The sequence below is a fragment of the Styela clava genome, chromosome 15 (assembly GCF_964204865.1).
Source record: "Styela clava chromosome 15, kaStyClav1.hap1.2, whole genome shotgun sequence".
NCBI classification, from domain to species: Eukaryota; Metazoa; Chordata; class Ascidiacea; order Stolidobranchia; family Styelidae; genus Styela; species Styela clava.
In genome coordinates, this window is record NC_135264.1 from 16,566,582 (window position 1) to 16,579,239 (window position 12,658).

Below are 12,658 nucleotides of genomic sequence, written 5' to 3' on the forward strand. Positions count from 1 at the left end.
TTCATGGGGGCTGTTATACAGCGGACGTAAACAATGTTAAGTTACGTATCACGCAACTGTGCGTAAACGTACGACGCAAACGAGAGAGTCAACGATGTCTCGAAAAAGAAAATGGGGAAGTATTTTTATAAATGAAATCGCTCGTTGTTGATTATCGGTGTATCGATCACGAATAGATCAGAATATAACAAAGTAGTGTAGAAAATAGGGTACTCCCGAAGTATGGGAAACAAGATGGCGGACACCGGAACGTAGTATGTTCACCAGGTTAGGGTTAGGCCATATTATCATTCCAATTTTCTCTATTCTAGTACTATTACGAGTTCGAGGACTAGCCAGGTGACTCCCGTAGTATTTGTACCTGAAATGATAGCCTAACCCGGTGTCCGAATCCGAGAGTCTGTATTATGATTTGTATATTGTATAAATATTTTCAATTACCTATTATTGATTTTGCCTCTAATATTAAATTTACTACACTTTATAAAAAATCATTCTGTTTGTTTTGCCTGCATATATATGTTTATATATATGTATAGTTTATACAATTGTTTATACAATTATACAACTCCACGTTATTTACAATGGTAATCTGATCACTGAACAACGATCGGGTGTGTTATGCGCTCTCCGCCGCATCTCAGAGCTTAGTTTTCCGGCCATTTTACAAAGACCCACTGGGTCATCGTCACGAGTTATATTCCCTTCTGAAAGGGTACTCCTGTAGTATGCGAACCAAGTTGGATGACACCAGAACGTAGTATGTGTACCAGATTAGGGTTAGGTCATAATTTTATGTACAAATGCTACGGGACCACGATGACGAGGTACTGTTTGGCAAGTGAATTTTGTAAATCCTTGTTTAATTAAAGTTCTGCAGAAATTCGTCGGCTCACTTTGTGTTGCATAGTGGAATTTTGCTCGTTTCACTCACTGTTTATGTCTTTAGAAACAGTCGATTTAAGATCGCATGATTTGTCCCATCAAACACACTCTCTCTCTCTCTTTGTTTCTTTTTTAGCGTCGATTGATTTTGCTCGTAATTCTCTCTTCAAAAGAAACACGTCCACCGCGGAATTATGAAATAATTTTTATACAGCGCTGAGTTTTGTGTGAGTCGTGTAATATTCACTTCTATCACAAATCTGATGACGCTTTATCAAATAAATACGTTTCGTTAACATTAATAATAAATAGTCGCCTGTTTAAAGCTATGTTATTGAATCGCCTCAAAAGTGTCCACTGCGTCTCTAAAGTGTCCCTTTCCCAATGCCCACTGTCCCGTATCCATTTCACCCAAGCAAAACGACTTAGATAATCTTGCATTCGTTATATTTACAGGAACCAAATAAATCATTCATTTGATGAATGAAGTAAAAATAAGCGCAATTAAGATGAGAAATATACAAAACTAATGTGACGACATTTTTATGCTCATAAGAAACTTGGGGGGAGAGACAATATTCTAAAAATCACCAAAACCTTTATAATACAAAAATATGACGTCACAGTACGAAAATCATGCGTCAAAATTTGAAGATTGTGCCGTCACTATACCTAGGCTGGGTATATGAGGGGAATTTCGATATTTTCAAAAACTTCTAAAATGTAGCCATAATGCAAAAATGCGACCTCACGGTAAAAACATTTGAGTCATAGTTCAGAGTATATGGAAGTCATTATACTAACTGAATTGGGAGGACTAGGATAGGGAGGGGGAATCCCAATAGTTCTGAAATATTGAAAAGTTATCTTTATTGTTCATATTCGGTCGTTGTCCATCCCACACATTGATGATGATCGCTTGAACAATTCGGGCAGAATCTTCCATTGCACCGAAGACATTTTTCCGCGATGTCGTTCTCTGGGATTTGTCCGTTGCAAACAAGGCATTGTGGTTGACTATCGAATGTTCTTTCCTGAAATTTAATTTGCACTGATAAATTTTCTATTATCAATAGACAAGGATGTGGAACAGGCGGCCCGCGTGCCACAACCGGCCTGCAAAGCCATTTTGTTTGGCACTTGTCCAACACTCAGAATTTTCCAGTCAAACATGAAATTATAATCGACAATTTATGTTTCAAAAAGTTTTGCTTGTACTGACTATAGACTAAACTGGAACCTTAACATACGCCGTGACCGCCGGATTCGTCTTCATGTGGGCTGTTATACAACGGACGTAAACATTGTTATGTTACGTATCACGCAACTGTGCGTAAACGTACGACGCAAACTAGAGAGTCCACGATGTCTCGAAAAAGCAAATGAGGAAGTATTTTTATAAATGAAATCGCTCTATTTGGAGGTAAAATAAATTACAGAGGTGTTGTGATAAACTTAATTATTTTGTTAGCAGTACTCAGACGCTCAAAAACGAACGCCCTAAAAAATGTTCGGTAAATTTGACCCTAGTTCTACTGTATACATTTCTCTATTTACATGAATCTACTGTTCAAAATAAATTACTGAAAAATACAGTAAACTGAATTATTTTGTCAATAGTGTAAGGTCGCATGGAATTATTACGCAATATAATACAGGCGACAATAATTAAAAGCAAAACCACACAATACGAATATCTTACACACAGACTTACTTGAAGATGTCCTTCATTAGAATGTGTACTTTCCTCCATGTTTTCTGAAAGTGACAAAGTGTATGACGTAATCGTTATGACGTAGTAATTTCTTTATAAAAAGTTATCACTCAACGAGAAACATCGATAAAGTTAAATTCCTATTATATACGCTGTGTTTTATGAAGTACTGAAGATTAAAATTCGGACCCCTTTCCTCCCTCCCCTTTCCCGCCAAAACAACTCCCAGAAACCTAATGCTAATATTGCCTGTCTATCTTCAACTTAGATTATATTATTTCATTTCATTTGCGAACTCATTCTGACAATTTTCCTTATTTTAATTTTTTTAATTTCCTAATTTAATTTAATTTCTTCCTCCATTTTTCGAGACTTTTTATTTCTTCCTCACTGCATAAAAATTTCGCTTCTGCTACATGCAACGCGTACTTCGGCTTTTGTATAGTTTTAGTCGGCTTTGATCGGTACTTAGATATAGTCTAGTGGTTAGTACGTTAAGGTAGTCTTCCGTAGGATTCGTGTTCGAAACGCGCGTGTTCGGCGTGTCGGCATCATGATATGATAGAATAGACATAGTACACGAAGAGCGCAATAGAACAGGCGAAAGTGAGAGAGAATGCTGAAAGAGAAAGGGCGGCAAGCAAATGAATACGAGAGAGAGCGTCGTCGTCACAGTACTTTAGTGTAATTTGGTCTCTATAATGATTTTTGGATTTTGTATTCTCGGTACCACAGTACTTTGGTGTAATTTGGTCTCTATAATGAGTTTTGATTTTTGGATTTTGTATTCGGGATTTTACTCCCTAACTATTCGAACTTCAAATTTGATCTCCATATAGTGTGACTTTGATTTTTGGATTTTGCCAGCTGCGTTATATACTCCCTAACTATTCGAACTTCATTACTTCGTCGTCGCAAGCACCGAACGCAACGAATTTCGAACACACGCTCTACGGAACACTATGCTAACGCCCTAACCACTACACTACACATGCCGCCTAATTCATGTGTTAATCGTTGTTACTCTGAATATTTTATTTCATTTGTATCTTGCCCCGATAAATAATTACTTAATTTTGTATTCTTTAAAAACTTCAACGTTTCACTTGAGGCAAATCACGAAAAAGCTGAACGAATATTTATACTCTAGGATAACACTAGGATAAATATTTTCATATTTACTCCAACGATAAATGAAAATGCTAAGACGACCTAAAAAATGCCCTTTTTTCCTTTAGCCTGGCGGGTCTAGGGAGGTTATACCCAAGCTTATACTTTGATATTACTCAATAACAGACTCTGCTCTGATACCACCACCTTGCAACGCGACAGACAGGCCACCTATGCCTATGAATATTTCCACCGGGCTCCGATTTTTTCTTTTCCGCATAATACGAGAGAAGTTGCTCAAGCAAACAAACACGTGATTTCTCTCGTTTTTGGAACAGCTGAGTTTAATCATATTTAAGTTCAGTCGCGCGGTTTGAATGTATTTTACAAGTATGTTTCCCCGACCTTTGAACCCAGAAAAATTAAAATTTTCTCTATATTTTACTATAGCTAAATTTTGTATGCATATTTTGAGAGTATTTTGTAAAGTTGGCGCTTATAAACTAGTGTACATGTTCAAAAGCATTATTGGTACTCCCGTAGTATGTATACTAGTTTACTGTTTGTGTTAACCTAGTGAATATCCCCCTGCCTATAGGTTTCAGTCCCTTCACACAACTTGATGTAAAATAGGCGAACAAAATTAGTTACCTCCATAATGACACACATACTTCTGGAGCTCCCATTATTTTTAATAGAAGTGTTTAACCGCGCGCCGCTTACTGGTACTCACAGATAATATTAACCTCGCTTATTGCAGCATTTGCAGGACAACGTCGTTATTAACTTGTTGCCTATTGGTCATTGTTACGGAAATAAACAAGGAAATTAATACTCGGGAAACATCTATAGAGTTTCACTTGTTCTTCCGTGTTGAATAAATATTTAGATTCGGTTATGTGACCAGAGTATATAAATAATAATTAGTAAATATTCACTGATATTTACTTTATCATCGCGCGCCCTGTTTATACATTTCAAGAGCATATATGGGGGGAGTTTGGGCATTGAACCGTATCGAGTGACGTCATACTGCCGTTGTGGCGAACAAAGAGGGCGGGTCCTAAATAACCCCACCCCCATAAATAAGTTACTTCCCAGTTAATATTTTTGCCAAATAAATCAAAAATCAGATTTTTTTAATTAATAATACCAGTAACTGTGACTTATTTAGCGGATTTGTTTGTAATTCGGACCCTTCATGGAAGTAAATATTATCAATTTGTTACAAATCCCCGAATTCTATCTTTTGTCATAGATTACGTTTTTATATAACGAGGAGAAGCATTCGAACATCTAATGAGAAATATCGCAGTATTGGCGCACAAAACAACGCCAGATTAAAGCTAATAATATTAGACGTTGTTTTTCACAAGCGTGGGCCACAGTTGGATCAACCGCACTTACCAGGGCTCCTGACTTCGCGTTGAGTAAACTTTGAACTCCGGCCCTAGAACCTAACTCTAAAACTTCGGCGAATGCAATCCTATTTCAATATACTGTTATAAACGATTAGTAAAATTGGTACTCTTGTAGTATGTGTACCAAGTTAGGGCATAATTTTATTCCGACGAATTTATTCTGTTTGTGTTAGCAAAGTGAATATACCCCCTGCCCATGGGCTTCAGTCCCTTTACACAACTTGATGTAAAGTAGGCGAACAAAATTGGTTACCTCCGAATCGGTACACATATTTCTGGAGCGCCGTTTATTAGACTGTTAGGAAAGCCTAATAAAATTACTGCCTCTTCCTGTAAAAAATTTCGACTTCTATTACAAGTACCAAGTAATAGTGAATGTGTAGGTATCACGTGATCGTTCCGGTTGCGTAAATTACTTTCTTTCGTTTGATTCTCTCATTTGGTTTGGTCGCCGTTTATTTATAAATAATATATCAGCTGTTACTTATATAGAGCTTTGTACGGAGGCATATCTAAAGTGTCAAGTCAACTGCGTCACTGCTCAACAAAAAGTAAACAAAATATTTTGAACGTATCAACCGCTGTGGCTCATTAAAATGGTGGCCGCATAGTAATCAATAAACCATGCAAATGTTTACGTTTAAGCATTTTTTAACAATTTCAAAACAAAAAAAATTTATAGAGAAAAAATCGGTATTCCCGTAGTATGTGAACAAAGATTTACGTGTACCAGGTTAGGGTTACATAATAATTTTGTTCCAATTCCCTTATTTTAGTTTTATTACGAGTCCGGGGACTAGCCAAGTAACTCTCGTAGTATTTGTACCTGAAATCAGGGCCTAACCCTAACCTGGTACACATACTACGTTCCGGTGTCCGCCATCTTGTTTCACATACTTCGGGAGTATCAAAACTATTATCATTGGCCCCACATCAAGTATGTCGGGAACATAAAACCACAATTTCAACGCCATATCATGTGAGGCCCACGCGTATACTCTATTAAATGTAATATATCACAAATATCATCACCTAATCACCATGTCCCTTACATAAATATCACTTAAACTCGGGTTATGTTACGCCTATACATGGTATTACGTGCGTTGGCGAGCGATAGTAAATGATTATCTTCGTTGCATTAACAAAGTCAATATATATTAAGGAAGTGTCGAACTTACTTGTCGTGACCTTTGCGTATGCGGAACCGGAAGAATTCTGCTCCCTACAAACAAACTAACTAACGAGTAGTAGCCCCTCACATAACCTTAGATATCAGTATCTGCTTGTGCATAGATAGGGCTGGGCATTTCGAATCGAATTGTGAGTTATTCGAATCATTTGATCACAAAATTTCGAATTGCCGTCATTTTGTATTTTTCTTTCCGCCAATAGTCGAGGTGAATTTTTTTTATTGCCGCTATATTTTATCAACGCAATTCCGACATATAGGAACGTGTTTTGATTGTGTGTGAACGCTCAGCAATCTGTCTGAGTGATGTGTTTAATGTTTTCAGTAATTCGTGTGTTAACAGGACCAAGTATCTTAAAAAGTCACATACAATTACATATTTCTCATTGACTCCCAAGTATTCGAGATTCGATTCGATTCTGAAATCATCAGGTATGCAAAAATGCACAGCCCTACACATGGTCTGATTCGGCGCGAACACCGTTTAATTTTCATTTTTATTTTATCTGAACTAGTTAATGAGACAAAGTCATATTAAGCCATTTTACTTTTCAATAATATTTATTAATAACTTAGCAAAGATACTTTCACTACAACTGAACGAATAAACTGAATTTCCTTTGATATTTCAGTCGTTGATAACCGTCCAAGTATCAGCCCAATGACGTGGAAGGAGATGGAACGGTTTCTGACATTGCTACCGATCCACCAGTACAACGTATCAGGTACATTATCAAATGTTATTTTGTATGAGAATTTTTTCGGTCTACTTTCAAATAACGCCGTTCGACGGAATTGGGATGCTTGGCCAGAAAAAAGTTTAAGATGATACATTAGACTAATATGGAAAGATGTTACGCAATAAAAGTATTCACAGATACGATGAAGGAGAAATCGAGAAACTAATAAATGGTCGCCCATTTCAATACCTTCACAAGGTCCAACCTGATATTCTCAATGTGCTGGCATTACCTTCTGCGTTTGTGCCACAAATCCTGATGCCAGCATAAAAACATGCTCGATAATGGGCTTCAACAATATCATGGCCATACAATCGTCCAGTGCCAACCTCACAGTAATTCATATTACCGTAATTTCAATCGGAATTGTTTCCTGTACATTCTATCCGATTTAAGAGTCCTGCTGCACACTTGATTTTTACCCCTCTTCGCCACTCTCTCTCTCTCTCTCTTTGTTTCATTTTTAGGAGTCAAACACTCCTGCTCGTTATTCTCTCTTTAAATGAAATACGTCCAACGTTGAGTTGTGAAATTTTCTAGGCGCACGCCTCTCTCTCTCTCTTTCCTTATAAACAGCTGATTGTGACACCGCACTTTAATTCTTAGGCAAGCGGAACAAATCACGTGATCTCTCGTCTGTGAATTTCTTCTACGACACCCAGGGGATTCCCCTGGTAACGATTTATTTAGAGAACCATTATCTGCGAACCACTATCTATGGCCAAGTGTAACCACAAACTACTAATATTTCTCAAAATTTAGGACCGAAAATGCGTGAGCAGTATACTTTGGCCAATAAATAATCTTGTCTACTAAAATTCCTATGGCGTACGCAGTTTATGGATTATCGAGAAAGAAAATGGCTTGTTCGAAAACGAATTTTCTCACGCGTAGGATAGCGTCTTCGGAATTTTAATTTTCGAATTAGTTTACGAGATATTGAGAAAACTATAAATTTACAAACGATAGGCGCATATTTCGCTGTTGTCACGGAAACAAAATATAAATTCGTAATATAGATCAGGGCTACGCAACTGGCGGACCGCGGTCCGAATCCGGACCTTCCGGATATTCGATTCGGACTGCGCCTAATTTTTTATTTTGGATCATTAGCCCCACTTTTTAAAGTTTCCTTTTATAAAATCACTTTTGTAGATTTGAATATATATGAAAAGAACTATAACGCCATAATCAACAATTTTGATTAGCTAATAATCGTTAGTCGGCCGAGGAAGTGCGTGTTTAAGATTGCCAAAATATAATTTCTGAAAAAACCGGACCCAAATATTTTTGAAGTTTTGTATGCGGATCTTCGGTAAAAATAGTTGAGTAGCCTGCTCTAGTTGAAACTCATATGACTAGGGTGACAGCATAACTCATGTTGATTGGTTCAGTCCTTCATACGCTGCAGCCAAACACACAGAAAAAACGACTGAGAATAAGCGACTCCTAGAGCGGAGATCCAGTAACGCGTTATGCGGCACTCTTATTCTATAGTCCCAGTGGGTCTAGGTATTTCAGTAAATACAAGTCCCAATACTTCTAAGTGAGTTACACCATGATTCTTTATTGTTTCAGGGGCTCTCTATTAGTATGTGAACCACGATGGCGGGCACTGGAACTTTTTAATGTTTAGTGCGCAGTGATTTGAGAACCACTGGTCCAATAAACGACATAGAAAGGTGATTCATATATTTAAAAAAGGAAACAATAGAACATTTATATCAAATACAATATGTAAAACATTCCTATATTAGTCTACACAATTCCGTTTATTTTAGCGGCGCACTTTACAACTAGATACGACGCACTGTGCGTCGCTGCGCGCCTTTTGGGAATTGCTGTCCTAACTTATTCAGTCCAGGGAGTAAAACGGCGTTTCATGCAATAAAATTCAATCTGCTGAGATATAGACGCCTTGTTGCCGTGGTGGATCGCTAGCAACGTAAGAAACCGGATTCAGGATAGTGCGTTAAAAGTGAATTCAATTTGTTGATGGGCACCAAGCCGGATTGTTTCTATTAACCTGTCCCAGATTGTTAAATAGTAATACCAAATGCTTATTAAGATCGTCCCGTGAATGCATCGAAAATGTTGTTTAAGTTTGACATGTGCCACAAACTTGATAAAGCTGCCCCGCAGACCCAAATAAATGTTGACCTACTTCCGTCAGTGTTTACCTCCATACGAGTGTGTTTAGTAACTTGTAGTTCGATTATTAGACATACAAAGGTATAAGACCACTCTAAACAATCATATGTTAGCTGTTTGCTAAGTAAATAATCCGAACGAAGCTAAATTTATCCCTCATTATTTAAAATAAGAATAGCATTTCAGGGTGAAGGGAGACTGTTGTGTGACTCGTTATTCAAATATTTGTGACGTACGGCATACAAAGGTATTACCACCTCAAACAATCATATGTTAGCTGTTTGTCAAGTAAATAGTCAAGTAAAAGCTTTTCAAAAGTTTTGAATAATTTATAATTCTTTCATCGTCCCTGTGTTTGTTTGTGTAGCTATTTGAACGAGCGAATGAATATCTTTAGGACTTGGTTGGGTTTCTTAGTAGTTGCTTTGACCAGGGAAGTTAACGACCTGCTAGCTGAAGGATTGTCTTTACTGCGAGTATTCCTGTTATATCGCCGATCCAATGAATGTTTGCCTATAGGTATGTGTTTAGTGACTCGTTATCTAAATAAATATTTGGTACGACATACAAAGGTATAAGACCACCTTAAACAATCATATGTTAGCTGTTTGTCAAGTAAATAGTCCGTTCAAAATACTCAAATAGTCAAGTAAATACTCCGCAGTGTACGAGTTGAGTGTGCGCTCAGGGGATAGAACATCTGGTGACATACATTCAACGAATTTGCGTTTCAGTGTAGGGCAGTCCTTTTCAACCAGACCCCTGCGGTTTGAATTCAAATACGAGAGTCTGTATTATGTTATTAAAAGTTATGTTATTACAGTTATTAAAAGGGAATTTCCATTTACCCACTTTGGGAGAACAACACTGATTCGGTAAAGAGTGATATCCGGACGAAACAAGATAGAGATAGGATAGAGTGAGAGTGAGAAATAGCAAACATATGTTTTTTTTTCGAAATATACTCAGTGCAAACTGAACTTACTTAGCTCGCAGTAATGCGACATCGATGACGTGAATGAAGCCAGTTTTTTCGTTTTTCTTTTACTAATTTTCTCTCTAGATCCGATGGCCGTTTTTTAAATATAATATACAAAAGCATTACTCATGTCGTCCCGTAAGGCGTAAGGGACGATAATTCGACAACTGGTATGATACAGATATTCGAGATTAATCGGTTAACCGATTCTCGTGGTTTTCGGTTACGACCGTTCTGAAAATATGGAACATTCGTGATTTTACCTAATTAATTGGCCTACCGCTTTTCAGGTTATCGGTTACAACCGTTATGAAAAACTTGTAAAATTCGTGATTTTACCTTGGTTAACTGATTTCAGGTGGCTACCGGTTGCAACCGTTGAAAAAAAATTCAGATTCCGTGATTTCATCTTTATAATGAAGAAAAGTTCGCTCGATATTCATGGGGTAACCGTTTTAAATAGTTACTGGGTACAAACGTTGTGAAAAATTGCAAAACTCGTGATTTTACTCTGATACAATCACTCGAACTTAATCAGTACACCGATTTGTATGGTTACCGGATATGACCGTTGCAAAAAATTGCGCAGAGTTCGTGATTTACTTCATACCTTTGATTAATCGGTTAACCGATTTTGTAGTTATCGGTTGCAACCGTCTGAAAAAACTCAAATATCGTGATTTTTCTGTGATATGGTCCCTTGAACTTTTTAGGATACTGGAAACTGTGATACAGTCACTCCACACTGAATGTGCCACGCCCACTCCCCACCCCTTACTAATCTCGAAACCTTTTATTGTAATTTATTTATGCACGAAGAATCTTTCAACAAGAAATCAAACAAAACAATTGACTGCATCATACAAATTCTAGGGATTAATCGGTTAACCGATTATTGTAGTTAACGGTTGTGCAATCTATCTTAGTGAAAACCGGTCACAATCGTTATGATGATTTGTGATTTTACTGTAATATAGTTATAGATTATTAATTGGCTGTTGATATCGGTCACAACCGTAGTAAAGATATGCAATTATCGTAATTTCCCATTAGTTGCTCCAATTTTTGTGGTTAACGGTTGTGCAACCGGTTTTCGTGGTAACCTTCTACAACCGTTGTGATTTTACTGTAATATAATTACTGAGATTATAAATTTTTTGACCGAATATTGTGGATATCGGTCACAACCGTAGTAGTACAAATATCGTGATTTCACATCACTCACTCGATATTAGTAGGTATACCGATTTTTTCGTTGTGAATAACTGCAAGTGATTGTCTTGGTTAAACGCTTTTGTGGTTAACGGTTACAACCGCTGTAAAACAATGAAAATTTTTGAAATATGAAATGAAATATTTCTCAAAATTTAGGACCGAAAATGCGTGAGCAGCATACTTTGGCCAATAAATAATCTTGTCTACTAAAATTCCTATGGTGTACGCAGTTTATGGATTATCGAGAAAGAAAATGGCTTGTTCGAAAATGAATTTTCTTACGCGTAGGATAGCGTCTTCGGAATTTTAATTTTCGAATTAGTTTACGAGATATTGAGAAAACTATAAATTTACAAACGATAGGCGCATATTTCGCTGTTGTCACGGAAACAAAATATAAATTCGTAATATAGGTCAGGGCTACTCAACTGGCGGACCGCGGTCCGAATCCGGACCTTCCGGATATTCGATTCGGACTGCGCCTAATTTTTTTATTTTGGATCATTAGCCCCACTTTTTAAAGTTTCCTTTTATAAAATCACTTTTATAGATTTGAATATATATGAAAAGAACTATAACGCCATAAACAACAATCTTGATTAGCTAATAATCGTTAGTCGGCCGAGGAAGTGCGTGTTTAAGATTGCCAAAATATAATTTCTGAAAAGACAGGACCCAAATATCTCTGAAGTTTTGTATGCGGATCTTTGGTAAAAATAGTTGAGTAGCCTGCTCTAGTTGAAACTCATATGACTAGGGTGACAGCATAACTCATGTTGATTGGTTCAGTCCTTCACACGCTGCAGCCAAACACACAGAAAAACGACTGAGAATAAGCGACTCCTAGAGCGGAGATCCAGTAACGCGTAATGCGGCACTCTTATTCTATAGTCCCAATGGGTCTATGTATTTCAGTAAATACAAGTCCCAATACTTCTAAGTGAGTTACACCATGATTCTTTATTGTTTTAGTGGCTCTCTATTAGTATGTGAACCACGATGGCGGGCACTGGAACGTAGATTCGCAATTTTTTTCAAAGTTTAGGGCGCAGTGAGCACAAAATTCGTTATTTCACTGGCCTTACTATTAACCGGATATGACCGTTGCAAAAAAATGCAGAATTCGTGATTTCCTTTATACCTCTGTTTGATCGGTCAACCGATTTTGTTATCGGTTGCAACCGTTTGAAAAATATACAAATATTGTGATTTTTCAGTGGTATTGTCACTGGACCAATTTTTTCGGATACA

The 12,658-nt window shown here is 37.2% G+C and overlaps 1 long non-coding RNA gene across 1 annotated transcript; it reads right to left on the reverse strand.

The window, feature by feature from the left end:
• Positions 1–1,409: 1,409 nt before the first annotated feature.
• On the reverse strand, positions 1,410–2,701 carry LOC144432371 (uncharacterized). Its single transcript, XR_013480561.1, has 2 exons — positions 2,600–2,701; positions 1,410–1,919 (listed from the first exon to the last, which is right to left on the reverse strand). It is a non-coding gene; the product is annotated as an uncharacterized LOC144432371 (long non-coding RNA).
• Positions 2,702–12,658: the final 9,957 nt, after the last annotated feature.